Source organism: Tympanuchus pallidicinctus, unplaced genomic scaffold, assembly GCF_026119805.1.
Source record: "Tympanuchus pallidicinctus isolate F22 unplaced genomic scaffold, pur_lepc_1.0 scaffold164, whole genome shotgun sequence".
In the NCBI taxonomy this organism is placed as follows: domain Eukaryota; kingdom Metazoa; phylum Chordata; class Aves; order Galliformes; family Phasianidae; genus Tympanuchus; species Tympanuchus pallidicinctus.
Genome location: NW_026294684.1, coordinates 17,076 through 29,994, shown reverse-complemented (window position 1 = coordinate 29,994; position 12,919 = coordinate 17,076). Strand labels below are relative to the sequence as shown.

Genomic DNA, 12,919 nt, shown 5'->3' with positions numbered 1-12,919 from the left:
GCGATATTTCAGGGGAAAAACAGGGATTTCTATGAAAATAAGCGATATTTCAGGGGAAAAACAGGGATTTTTATGAAAATAAGCGATATTTCAGGTGAAAAACAGGGATTTCTATGAAAATAAGTGATATTTCAGGGGAAAAACAGGGATTTCTATGAAAATAAGCGATATTTCAGGTGAAAAACAGGGATTTCTATGAAAATAAGCGATATTTCAGTTGAAAAACAGGGATTTCTATGAAAACAAGCGATATTTCAGGTGAACAACAGGGATTTCTATGAAAATAAGCGATATTTCAGGTGAAAAACAGGGATTTCTATGAAAACAAGCGATATTTCAGGAAAAACAGGGATTTCTTGGAAAATAAGCGATATTTAAGGGGAAAAACAGGGATTTTTATGAATATAAGCGATATTTAATAGGAAAAACAGGGATTTCTATGAAAATAAGCGATATTTCAGGTTAAAAACAGGGATTTCTATGAAAATAATCGATATTTCAGGGGAAAAACAGGGATTTCTATGAAAATAAGGAATATTTTTGGGGATAAACAGGGATTTCTATGAAAATAAGCGATATTTCAGGTGAAAAGCAGGGATTTCTGGGAAAATAAGCCATATTTCAGGGTAAAAACAGGGATTTCTGTGAAAATAAGCGATATTTAGTGGTTAAAAACAGGGATTTCTAGGAAAATAAGCGATATTTCAGGGGAAAAACAGGGATTTTTATGAAAATAAGCTATATTTCAGGGGAAAAACAGGGATTTCTATTAAAATAAGCGATATTTCAGGGGAAAAACAGGGATTTCTATGAAAATAAGCGATATTTCAGGTGAAAAACAGGGATTTTTATGAAAATAAGCGATATTTAAGGGGAAAAACGGCTTTCTAGGAAAATAAGCGATATTTCTGTTGAACAACAGGGATTTCTATGAAAATAAGCGATATTTCAGGGGAAAAACAGGGATTTCTATGAAAATAAGTGATATTTCAGGGGAAAAAAAGGGATTTCTATGAAAATAAGCGATATTTAAGGGGAAAAACAGGGATTTCTATGAAAATAATCGATATTTCAGGGGAAAAACAGGGATTTCTATGAAAATAAGAGATATTTATGGGGAAAAACAGGGATTTCTATGAAAATAAGCGATATTTAAGGTGAAAAACAGGGATTTGTGTGAAAATAAGCGATATTTCAGGGGAAAAAGAGGGATTTCTATGAAAATAAGCGATATTTCAGGTTAAAAACAGGGATTTCTATGAAAATAATCGATATTTATGCGGAAAAACAGGGATTTCTATGAAAATAAGCGATATTTTAGGATAAAAACAGGGATTTCTAGGAAAATAAGCGATATTTAAGGGGAAAAACAGGGATTTCTATGAAAATAAGCGATATTTCAGGGGAAAAACAGGGATTTCTATGAAAATAAGCGATATTTATGGGGAAAAACAGGTTTTTCTAGGAAAATAAGCGATATTTCAGGTGAAAAACAGGGATTTCTATGAAAATAAGCGATATTTAATGTGAAAAACAGGGATTTCTATGAAAATAAGCGATATTTCAGGGGAAAAACAGGGATTTCTATGAAAATAAGTGATATTTCAGGTGAAAAACAGGGATTTCTATGAAAATAAGATATATTTCAGGGGAAAAACAGGGAATTCTATGAAAATAAGCGATATTTATGGGGAACAACAGGGATTTCTATTAAAATAAACGATATTTCAGGGGAAAAACAGGGATTTCTATGAAAATAAGCGATATTTCAGGTGAAAAACAGGGATTACTTGGGAAATAAGCGATATTTCAGGGGAAAAACAGGGATTTCTATGAAAATAAGTGATATTTCAGGGGAAAAACAGGGATTTCTATGAAAATAAGCGATATATCAGGGGAAAAACAGGGATTTCTATGAAAACAAGAGATATTTAAGGGGAAAAAGAGGGATTTCTATGAAAATAAGCGATATTTAACGTGAAAAACAGGGATTTCTATGAAAATAAGCGATATTTAAGGGGAAAAACAGGGATTTCTATGAAAATAAGCGATATATCAGGGGAAAAACAGGGATTTCTGTGAAAATAAGCGATATTTCAGGGGAAAAACAGGGATTTCTATGAAAATAAGCGATATTTAATGGGAAAAACAGGGATTTCTATGAAAATAAGCGATATTTAAGGGGAAAAACAGGGATTTCTATGAAAATAAGCGATATTTCAGGGGAAAAACAGGGATTTCTATGAAAATAAGCGATATTTGCGGGGAAATACAGGGATTTCTAGGAAAATAAGTGATATTTCAGGTGAAAAACAGGGATTACTAGGAAAATAAGCGATATTTCAGGTGAAAAACAGGGATTTCTATTAAAATAAGCGATATTTGCGGGGAAATACAGGGATTTCTAGAAAAATAATCGATATTTCAGGTTAAAAACAGGGATTTCTAGGAAAATAAGTGATATTTCAGGTTAAAAACAGGGATTTCTATGAAAATAAGCGATATTTCAGGTTAAAAATAGGGATTTCTAGGAAAATAAGCGATATTTCAGGTTAAAAACAGGGATTTCTATGAAAATAAGTGATATTTCAGGGGAAAAACAGGGATTTCTATGAAAATAAGGAATATTTATGGGGAAAAACAAGGATTTCTATGAAAATAAGCGATATTTCAGGTGAAAAGCAGGGATTTCTGGGAAAATAAGCCATATTTCAGGGGAAAAACAGGGATTTCTGTGAAAATAAGCGATATTTAAGGGGAAAAACAGGGATTTTTATGAAAATAAGCGATATTTAGTGCTTAAAAACAGGGATTTCTATTAAAATAAGCGATATTTCAGGGGAAAAATAGGGATTTCTATGAAAATAAGCGATATTTCAGGGGAAAAACAGGGATTTCTATGGAAATAAGCGATATTTCAGGGGAAAAACAGGGATTTCTATGAAAATAAGCGATATTTAAGGGGAAAAACAGGGATTTCTATGAAAATAAGCGATATTTCAGGTGGAAAACAGGGATTTCTGTGAAAATAAGCGATATTTCAGGGGAAAAGCAGGGATTTCTATGAAAATAAGCGATATTTCAGGTTAAATACAGGGATTTTTATGAAAATAAGCGATATTTCAGGGGAAAAACAGGGATTTCTAGGAAAATAAGCGATATTTCTGTTGAACAACTGGGATTTTTATGAAAATAAGCGATATTTAAGGTGAAAAACAGGGATTTCTATGAAAATAAGCGATATTTCAGGTGAAAAACAGGGATTACTTGGGAAATAAGCGATATTTTCGGGGAAAAACAGGGATTTGTATGAGAATTATCGATATTTCAGGGGAAAAACAAAGATTTCTATGAAAATAAGCGATATTTTAGGTTAAAAACAGGGATTTCTATGAAAATAATCGATATTTATGGGGAAAAACAGGGATTTCTATGAAAATAAGCGATATTTAAGGGGAAAAACAGGGATTTCTATGAAAATAAGCGATATTTAGTGGTTAAAAACAGGGATTTCTATGAAAATAAGTGATATTTAGTGGTTAAAAACAGGGATTTCTATGAAAATAAGCGATATTTCAGGGGAAAAACAGGGATTTCTGTGAAAATAAGCGATATTTCAGGGGAAAAACAGGGATTTCTATGAAAATAAGCGATATTTTAGGTTAAAAACAGGGATTTCTAGGAAAATAAGCGATATTTATGGGGAAAAACAGGTTTTTCTAGGAAAATAAGCGATATTTAAGGGGAAAAACAGGGATTTCTATGAAAATAAGCGATATTTCAGGTTAAAAACAGGGATTTCTATGAAAATAAGTGATATTTAAGGGGAAAAAGAGGGATTTCTATGAAAATAAGCGATATTTCAGGTTAAAAACAGGGATTTCTATGAAAATAATCGATATTTATGGGGAAAAACAGGGATTTCTATGAAAATAAGCGATATTTAAGGGGAAAAACAGGGATTTCTATGAAAATAAGCGATATTTCAGGAAAAACAGGGATTTCTAGGAAAATAAGTGATATTTCAGGTTCAAAACAGGGATTTTTGTGAATATAAGCGATATTTAATAGGAAAAACAGGGATTTCTATGAAAATAAGCGATATTTAAGGGGAAAAACAGGGATTTCTATGAAAATAAGCGATATTTCAGGTGAAAAACAGGGATTTCTATGAAAATAAGCGATATTTCAGGTTAAAAACAGGGATTTCTACGAAAATAAGTGATATTTAAGGGGAAAAACAGGGATTTCTATGAAAATAAGCGATATTTCAGATTAAAAACTGGGATTTCTATGAAAATAAGCGATATTTCAGGGGAAAAACAGGGATTTCTATGAAAATAAGGAATATTTATGGGGAAAAACAGGGATTTCTAGGAAAATAAGTGATATTTCAGGTTCAAAACAGGGATTTTTGTGAATATAAGCGATATTTAATAGGAAAAACAGGGATTTCTATGAAAATAAGTGATATTTAAGGGGAAAAACAGGGATTTCTATGAAAATAAGCGATATTTCATTTGAACAACAGGGATTTCTATGAAAATAAGCGATATTTCAGGTGAAAAACAGGGATTTCTATGAAAATAAGTGATATTTACGGGGAAAAACAGGGATTTCTATGAAAATAAGCGATATTTAAGGTGAAAAACAGGGATTTCTATGAAAATAAGCGATATTTCACTTGAAAAACAGGGATTTGTGTGAAAATAAGCGATATTTAAGGGGAAAAACAGGGATTTCTAGGAAAATAAGTGATATTTCAGGGGAAAAACAGGGATTTCTAGGAAAATAAGCGATATTTCAGGGGAAAAACAGGGATTTCTATGAAAACAAGCGATATTTAAGGGGAAAAAGAGGGATTTCTATGAAAATAAGTGATATTTCAGGTGAAAAACAGGGATTTCTATGAAAATAAGCGATATTTCAGGTGAAAAACATTGATTTCTATGAAAACAAGCGATATTTAAGGGGAAAAAGAGGGATTTCTATGAAAATAAGCGATATTTAACGTGAAAAACAGGGATTTCTATGAAAATAAGCGATATTTAAGGGGAAAAACAGGGATTTCTATGAAAATAAGCTATATTTAAGGGGAAAAACAGGGATTTCTATGAAAATAAGCGATATTTATGGGGAAAACCAGGGATTTCTATGAAAATAAGCGATATTTCAGGGGAAAAACAGGGATTTCTATGAAAATAAGTGATATTTATGGGGAAAACAGGGATTTCCAGGAAAATAAGTGATATTTCAGGTGAAAAACAGGGATTACTAGGAAAATAAGCGATATTTCAGGGGAAAAACAGGGATTTCTATGAAAATAAGCGATATTTCAGGGGAAAAACAGGGATTTCTATGAAAATAAGTGATATTTCAGGTGAAAAACAGGGATTTCTATGAAAATAAGCGATATTTAAGGTTAAAAACAGGGATTTCTATGAAAATAATCGATACTTATGGGGAAAAACAGGGATTTCTATGAAAATAAGTGATATTTAAGGGGAAAAACAGGGATTTCTATGAAAATAAGCGATATTTCAGGAAAAACAGGGATTTCTAGGAAAATAAGTGATATTTCAGGTTAAAAACAGGGATTTTTATGAATATAAGCGATATTTAATAGGAAAAACAGGGATTTCTATGAAAATAAGCGATATTTCAGGTTAAAAACAGGGATTTCTATGAAAATAATCGATATTTCAGGGGAAAAACAGGGATTTCTATGAAAATAAGGAATATTTTTGGGGATAAACAGGGATTTCTATGAAAATAAGCGATATTTCAGGTGAAAAGCAGGGATTTCTGGGAAAATAAGCCATATTTCAGGGGAAAAACAGGGATTTCTGTGAAAATAAGCGATATTTAGTGGTTAAAAACAGGGATTTCTAGGAAAATAAGCGATATTTCAGGGGAAAAACAGGGATTTTTATGAAAATAAGCTATATTTCAGGGGAAAAACAGGGATTTCTATTAAAATAAGCGATATTTCAGGGGAAAAACAGGGATTTCTATGAAAATAAGCGATATTTCAGGTGAAAAACAGGGATTTTTATGAAAATAAGCGATATTTAAGGGGAAAAACGGCTTTCTAGGAAAATAAGCGATATTTCTGTTGAACAACAGGGATTTCTATGAAAATAAGCGATATTTCAGGGGAAAAACAGGGATTTCTATGAAAATAAGTGATATTTCAGGGGAAAAAAAGGGATTTCTATGAAAATAAGCGATATTTAAGGGGAAAAACAGGGATTTCTATGAAAATAATCGATATTTCAGGGGAAAAACAGGGATTTCTATGAAAATAAGAGATATTTATGGGGAAAAACAGGGATTTCTATGAAAATAAGCGATATTTAAGGTGAAAAACAGGGATTTGTGTGAAAATAAGCGATATTTCAGGGGAAAAAGAGGGATTTCTATGAAAATAAGCGATATTTCAGGTTAAAAACAGGGATTTCTATGAAAATAATCGATATTTATGCGGAAAAACAGGGATTTCTATGAAAATAAGCGATATTTTAGGATAAAAACAGGGATTTCTAGGAAAATAAGCGATATTTAAGGGGAAAAACAGGGATTTCTATGAAAATAAGCGATATTTCAGGGGAAAAACAGGGATTTCTATGAAAATAAGCGATATTTATGGGGAAAAACAGGTTTTTCTAGGAAAATAAGCGATATTTCAGGTGAAAAACAGGGATTTCTATGAAAATAAGCGATATTTAATGTGAAAAACAGGGATTTCTATGAAAATAAGCGATATTTCAGGGGAAAAACAGGGATTTCTATGAAAATAAGTGATATTTCAGGTGAAAAACAGGGATTTCTATGAAAATAAGCTATATTTCAGGGGAAAAACAGGGAATTCTATGAAAATAAGCGATATTTATGGGGAACAACAGGGATTTCTATTAAAATAAACGATATTTCAGGGGAAAAACAGGGATTTCTATGAAAATAAGCGATATTTCAGGTGAAAAACAGGGATTACTTGGGAAATAAGCGATATTTCAGGGGAAAAACAGGGATTTCTATGAAAATAAGTGATATTTCAGGGGAAAAACAGGGATTTCTATGAAAATAAGCGATATATCAGGGGAAAAACAGGGATTTCTATGAAAACAAGAGATATTTAAGGGGAAAAAGAGGGATTTCTATGAAAATAAGCGATATTTAACGTGAAAAACAGGGATTTCTATGAAAATAAGCGATATTTAAGGGGAAAAACAGGGATTTCTATGAAAATAAGCGATATATCAGGGGAAAAACAGGGATTTCTGTGAAAATAAGCGATATTTCAGGGGAAAAACAGGGATTTCTATGAAAATAAGCGATATTTAATGGGAAAAACAGGGATTTCTATGAAAATAAGCGATATTTAAGGGGAAAAACAGGGATTTCTATGAAAATAAGCGATATTTCAGGGGAAAAACAGGGATTTCTATGAAAATAAGCGATATTTGCGGGGAAATACAGGGATTTCTAGGAAAATAAGTGATATTTCAGGTGAAAAACAGGGATTACTAGGAAAATAAGCGATATTTCAGGTGAAAAACAGGGATTTCTATTAAAATAAGCGATATTTGCGGGGAAATACAGGGATTTCTAGAAAAATAATCGATATTTCAGGTTAAAAACAGGGATTTCTAGGAAAATAAGTGATATTTCAGGTTAAAAACAGGGATTTCTATGAAAATAAGCGATATTTCAGGTTAAAAATAGGGATTTCTAGGAAAATAAGCGATATTTCAGGTTAAAAACAGGGATTTCTATGAAAATAAGTGATATTTCAGGGGAAAAACAGGGATTTCTATGAAAATAAGGAATATTTATGGGGAAAAACAAGGATTTCTATGAAAATAAGCGATATTTCAGGTGAAAAGCAGGGATTTCTGGGAAAATAAGCCATATTTCAGGGGAAAAACAGGGATTTCTGTGAAAATAAGCGATATTTAAGGGGAAAAACAGGGATTTTTATGAAAATAAGCGATATTTAGTGCTTAAAAACAGGGATTTCTATTAAAATAAGCGATATTTCAGGGGAAAAATAGGGATTTCTATGAAAATAAGCGATATTTCAGGGGAAAAACAGGGATTTCTATGGAAATAAGCGATATTTCAGGGGAAAAACAGGGATTTCTATGAAAATAAGCGATATTTAAGGGGAAAAACAGGGATTTCTATGAAAATAAGCGATATTTCAGGTGGAAAACAGGGATTTCTGTGAAAATAAGCGATATTTCAGGGGAAAAGCAGGGATTTCTATGAAAATAAGCGATATTTCAGGTTAAATACAGGGATTTTTATGAAAATAAGCGATATTTCAGGGGAAAAACAGGGATTTCTAGGAAAATAAGCGATATTTCTGTTGAACAACTGGGATTTTTATGAAAATAAGCGATATTTAAGGTGAAAAACAGGGATTTCTATGAAAATAAGCGATATTTCAGGTGAAAAACAGGGATTACTTGGGAAATAAGCGATATTTTCGGGGAAAAACAGGGATTTGTATGAGAATTATCGATATTTCAGGGGAAAAACAAAGATTTCTATGAAAATAAGCGATATTTTAGGTTAAAAACAGGGATTTCTATGAAAATAATCGATATTTATGGGGAAAAACAGGGATTTCTATGAAAATAAGCGATATTTAAGGGGAAAAACAGGGATTTCTATGAAAATAAGCGATATTTAGTGGTTAAAAACAGGGATTTCTATGAAAATAAGTGATATTTAGTGGTTAAAAACAGGGATTTCTATGAAAATAAGCGATATTTCAGGGGAAAAACAGGGATTTCTGTGAAAATAAGCGATATTTCAGGGGAAAAACAGGGATTTCTATGAAAATAAGCGATATTTTAGGTTAAAAACAGGGATTTCTAGGAAAATAAGCGATATTTATGGGGAAAAACAGGTTTTTCTAGGAAAATAAGCGATATTTAAGGGGAAAAACAGGGATTTCTATGAAAATAAGCGATATTTCAGGTTAAAAACAGGGATTTCTATGAAAATAAGTGATATTTAAGGGGAAAAAGAGGGATTTCTATGAAAATAAGCGATATTTCAGGTTAAAAACAGGGATTTCTATGAAAATAATCGATATTTATGGGGAAAAACAGGGATTTCTATGAAAATAAGCGATATTTAAGGGGAAAAACAGGGATTTCTATGAAAATAAGCGATATTTCAGGAAAAACAGGGATTTCTAGGAAAATAAGTGATATTTCAGGTTCAAAACAGGGATTTTTGTGAATATAAGCGATATTTAATAGGAAAAACAGGGATTTCTATGAAAATAAGCGATATTTAAGGGGAAAAACAGGGATTTCTATGAAAATAAGCGATATTTCAGGTGAAAAACAGGGATTTCTATGAAAATAAGCGATATTTCAGGTTAAAAACAGGGATTTCTACGAAAATAAGTGATATTTAAGGGGAAAAACAGGGATTTCTATGAAAATAAGCGATATTTCAGATTAAAAACTGGGATTTCTATGAAAATAAGCGATATTTCAGGGGAAAAACAGGGATTTCTATGAAAATAAGGAATATTTATGGGGAAAAACAGGGATTTCTAGGAAAATAAGTGATATTTCAGGTTCAAAACAGGGATTTTTGTGAATATAAGCGATATTTAATAGGAAAAACAGGGATTTCTATGAAAATAAGTGATATTTAAGGGGAAAAACAGGGATTTCTATGAAAATAAGCGATATTTCATTTGAACAACAGGGATTTCTATGAAAATAAGCGATATTTCAGGTGAAAAACAGGGATTTCTATGAAAATAAGTGATATTTACGGGGAAAAACAGGGATTTCTATGAAAATAAGCGATATTTAAGGTGAAAAACAGGGATTTCTATGAAAATAAGCGATATTTCACTTGAAAAACAGGGATTTGTGTGAAAATAAGCGATATTTAAGGGGAAAAACAGGGATTTCTAGGAAAATAAGTGATATTTCAGGGGAAAAACAGGGATTTCTAGGAAAATAAGCGATATTTCAGGGGAAAAACAGGGATTTCTATGAAAACAAGCGATATTTAAGGGGAAAAAGAGGGATTTCTATGAAAATAAGTGATATTTCAGGTGAAAAACAGGGATTTCTATGAAAATAAGCGATATTTCAGGTGAAAAACATTGATTTCTATGAAAACAAGCGATATTTAAGGGGAAAAAGAGGGATTTCTATGAAAATAAGCGATATTTAACGTGAAAAACAGGGATTTCTATGAAAATAAGCGATATTTAAGGGGAAAAACAGGGATTTCTATGAAAATAAGCTATATTTAAGGGGAAAAACAGGGATTTCTATGAAAATAAGCGATATTTATGGGGAAAACCAGGGATTTCTATGAAAATAAGCGATATTTCAGGGGAAAAACAGGGATTTCTATGAAAATAAGTGATATTTATGGGGAAAACAGGGATTTCCAGGAAAATAAGTGATATTTCAGGTGAAAAACAGGGATTACTAGGAAAATAAGCGATATTTCAGGGGAAAAACAGGGATTTCTATGAAAATAAGCGATATTTCAGGGGAAAAACAGGGATTTCTATGAAAATAAGTGATATTTCAGGTGAAAAACAGGGATTTCTATGAAAATAAGCGATATTTAAGGTTAAAAACAGGGATTTCTATGAAAATAATCGATACTTATGGGGAAAAACAGGGATTTCTATGAAAATAAGTGATATTTAAGGGGAAAAACAGGGATTTCTATGAAAATAAGCGATATTTCAGGAAAAACAGGGATTTCTAGGAAAATAAGTGATATTTCAGGTTAAAAACAGGGATTTTTATGAATATAAGCGATATTTAATAGGAAAAACAGGGATTTCTATGAAAATAAGCGATATTTCAGGGGAAAAACAGGGATTTCTAGGAAAATAAGCGATATTTAAGGGGAAAAACAGGGATTTTTATGAAAATAAGCGATATTTAAGGGGAAAAACAGGGATTTCTAGGAAAATAAGCCATATTTCAGGGGAAAAACAGGTTTTTCTAGGAAAATAAGCGATATTTCAGGTGAAAAACAGGGATTTCTATGAAAATAAGCGATATTTCAGGGGAAAAACAGGGATTTCTATGAAAATAAGCGATATTTATGGGGAAAAACAGGGATTTCTATGAAAATAAGCGATATTTCAGGGGAAAAATAGGGATTTCTATGAAAATAAGTGATATTTATGGGGAAAAACAGGGATTTCTATGAAAATAAGTGATATTTCAGGGGAAAAACAGGGATTTCTATGAAAATAAGCGATATTTTCGGGGAAATACAGGGATTTCTAGGAAAATAAGCGATATTTCAGGGGAAAAACAGGGATTTCTAGGAAAATAAGCGATATTTCAGGGGAAAAACAGGGATTTCTATGAAAATAAGTGATATTTCAGGGGAAAAACAGGGATTTCTATGAAAATAAGCGATATTTCAGGGGAAAAACAGGGATTTCTATGAAAATAAGCGATATTTTCGGGGAAAAACAGGTTTTTCTAGGAAAATAAGCGATATTTAGTGGTTAAAAACAGGGATTTCTAGGAAAATAAGCGATATTTAAGGGGAAAAACAGGGATTTCTAGGAAAATAAGCGATATTTCAGGTTAAAAACAGGGATTTCTAACAAAATAAGTGATATTTCAGGGGAAAAACAGGGATTTCTATGAAAATAAGCGATATTTCAGGGGAAAAACAGGGATTTCTATGAAAATAAGCGATATTTCAGGTGAAAAACAGGGATTTTTATGAAAATAAGCGATATTTCAGGGGAAAAACAGGGATTTCTATGAAAACAAGAGATATTTAAGGGGAAAAAGAGGGATTTCTATGAAAATAAGCGATATTTAACGTGAAAAACAGGGATTTCTATGAAAATAAGCGATATTTAAGGGGAAAAACAGGGATTTCTATGAAAATAAGCGATATTTCAGGGGAAAAACAGGGATTTCTATGAAAATAAGCGATATTTCAGGGGAAAAACAGGGATTTCTATGAAAATAAGCGATATTTCAGGTTAAAAACAGGGATTTCTATGAAAATAAGCCATATTTAAGGGGAAAAACAGGGATTTCTATGAAAATAAGCGATATTTATGGGGAAAAACAGGGATTTTTATGAAAATAAGCGATATTTAATGTTAAAAATAGGGATTTCTATGAAAATAAGCGATATTTAGTGGTTAAAAACAGGGATTTCTATGAAAATAAGCGATATTTCAGTTGAACAACAGGGATTTTTATGAAAATACGTGATATTAAAGGGTTATAAAGAAGGATTTCTATGAAAATAAGTGATATTTCAGGTGAAAAACAGGGATTTCTATGAAAATAAGCGATATTTCAGGTGAAAAACAGGGATTTCTATGAAAATAAGTGATATTGAATGGAAAAAACGGATTTCTATGAAAATAAGCGATATTTCAGGTTAAAAACAGGGATTTCTATGAAAATAAGCGATATTTCAGGTGAAAAACAGGGATTTTTATGAAAATAAGCGATATTTCAGGTGAAAAACAGGGATTTCTATGAAAATAAGCGATATTTCAGGTGAAAAACAGGGATTTCTATTAAAATAAGCGATATTTCAGGTGAAAAACAGGGATTTCTATGAAAATAAGTGATATTTCAGGGGAAAAACAGGGATTTCTATGAAAATAAGCGATATTTCAGGTGAAAAACAGGGATTTCTATGAAAATAAGTGATATTTAAGGGTAAAAACAGGGATTTTTATGAAAATAAGCGATATTTAAGGGGAAAAACAGGGATTTCTATGAAAATAAGCGATATTTCAGGTGAAAAACAGGGATTTCTATGAAAATAAGCGATATTTAGTGGTTAAAAACAGGGATTTCTATGAAAATAAGCGATATTTCAGGGGAAAAACAGGGATTTCGATGAAAATAAGCGATATTTA

The 12,919-nt window shown here is 31.5% G+C and overlaps 1 long non-coding RNA gene across 36 annotated transcripts in view; it reads left to right on the top strand.

Annotated features, from left to right (window-relative positions):
* The window catches only part of LOC128078250 (uncharacterized), a 57,858-nt gene that overhangs the window by 32,894 nt on the left and 12,045 nt on the right, over window positions 1-12,919 (top strand). The window contains exons 4-7 of one of the 36 annotated variants that reach the window (XR_008205463.1): window positions 1,076-1,157; window positions 4,562-4,643; window positions 6,280-6,361; window positions 9,766-9,847. The exons of 34 other annotated variants lie outside the window; for them this stretch is intronic. This is a non-coding gene — a long non-coding RNA (uncharacterized LOC128078250). Of the gene's footprint in view, window positions 1-1,075; window positions 1,158-2,469; window positions 2,552-4,561; window positions 4,644-6,279; window positions 6,362-9,765; window positions 9,848-12,919 lie in introns of all 36 variants that reach the window. One more of the 36 variants, XR_008205462.1, reaches the window with a different exon arrangement.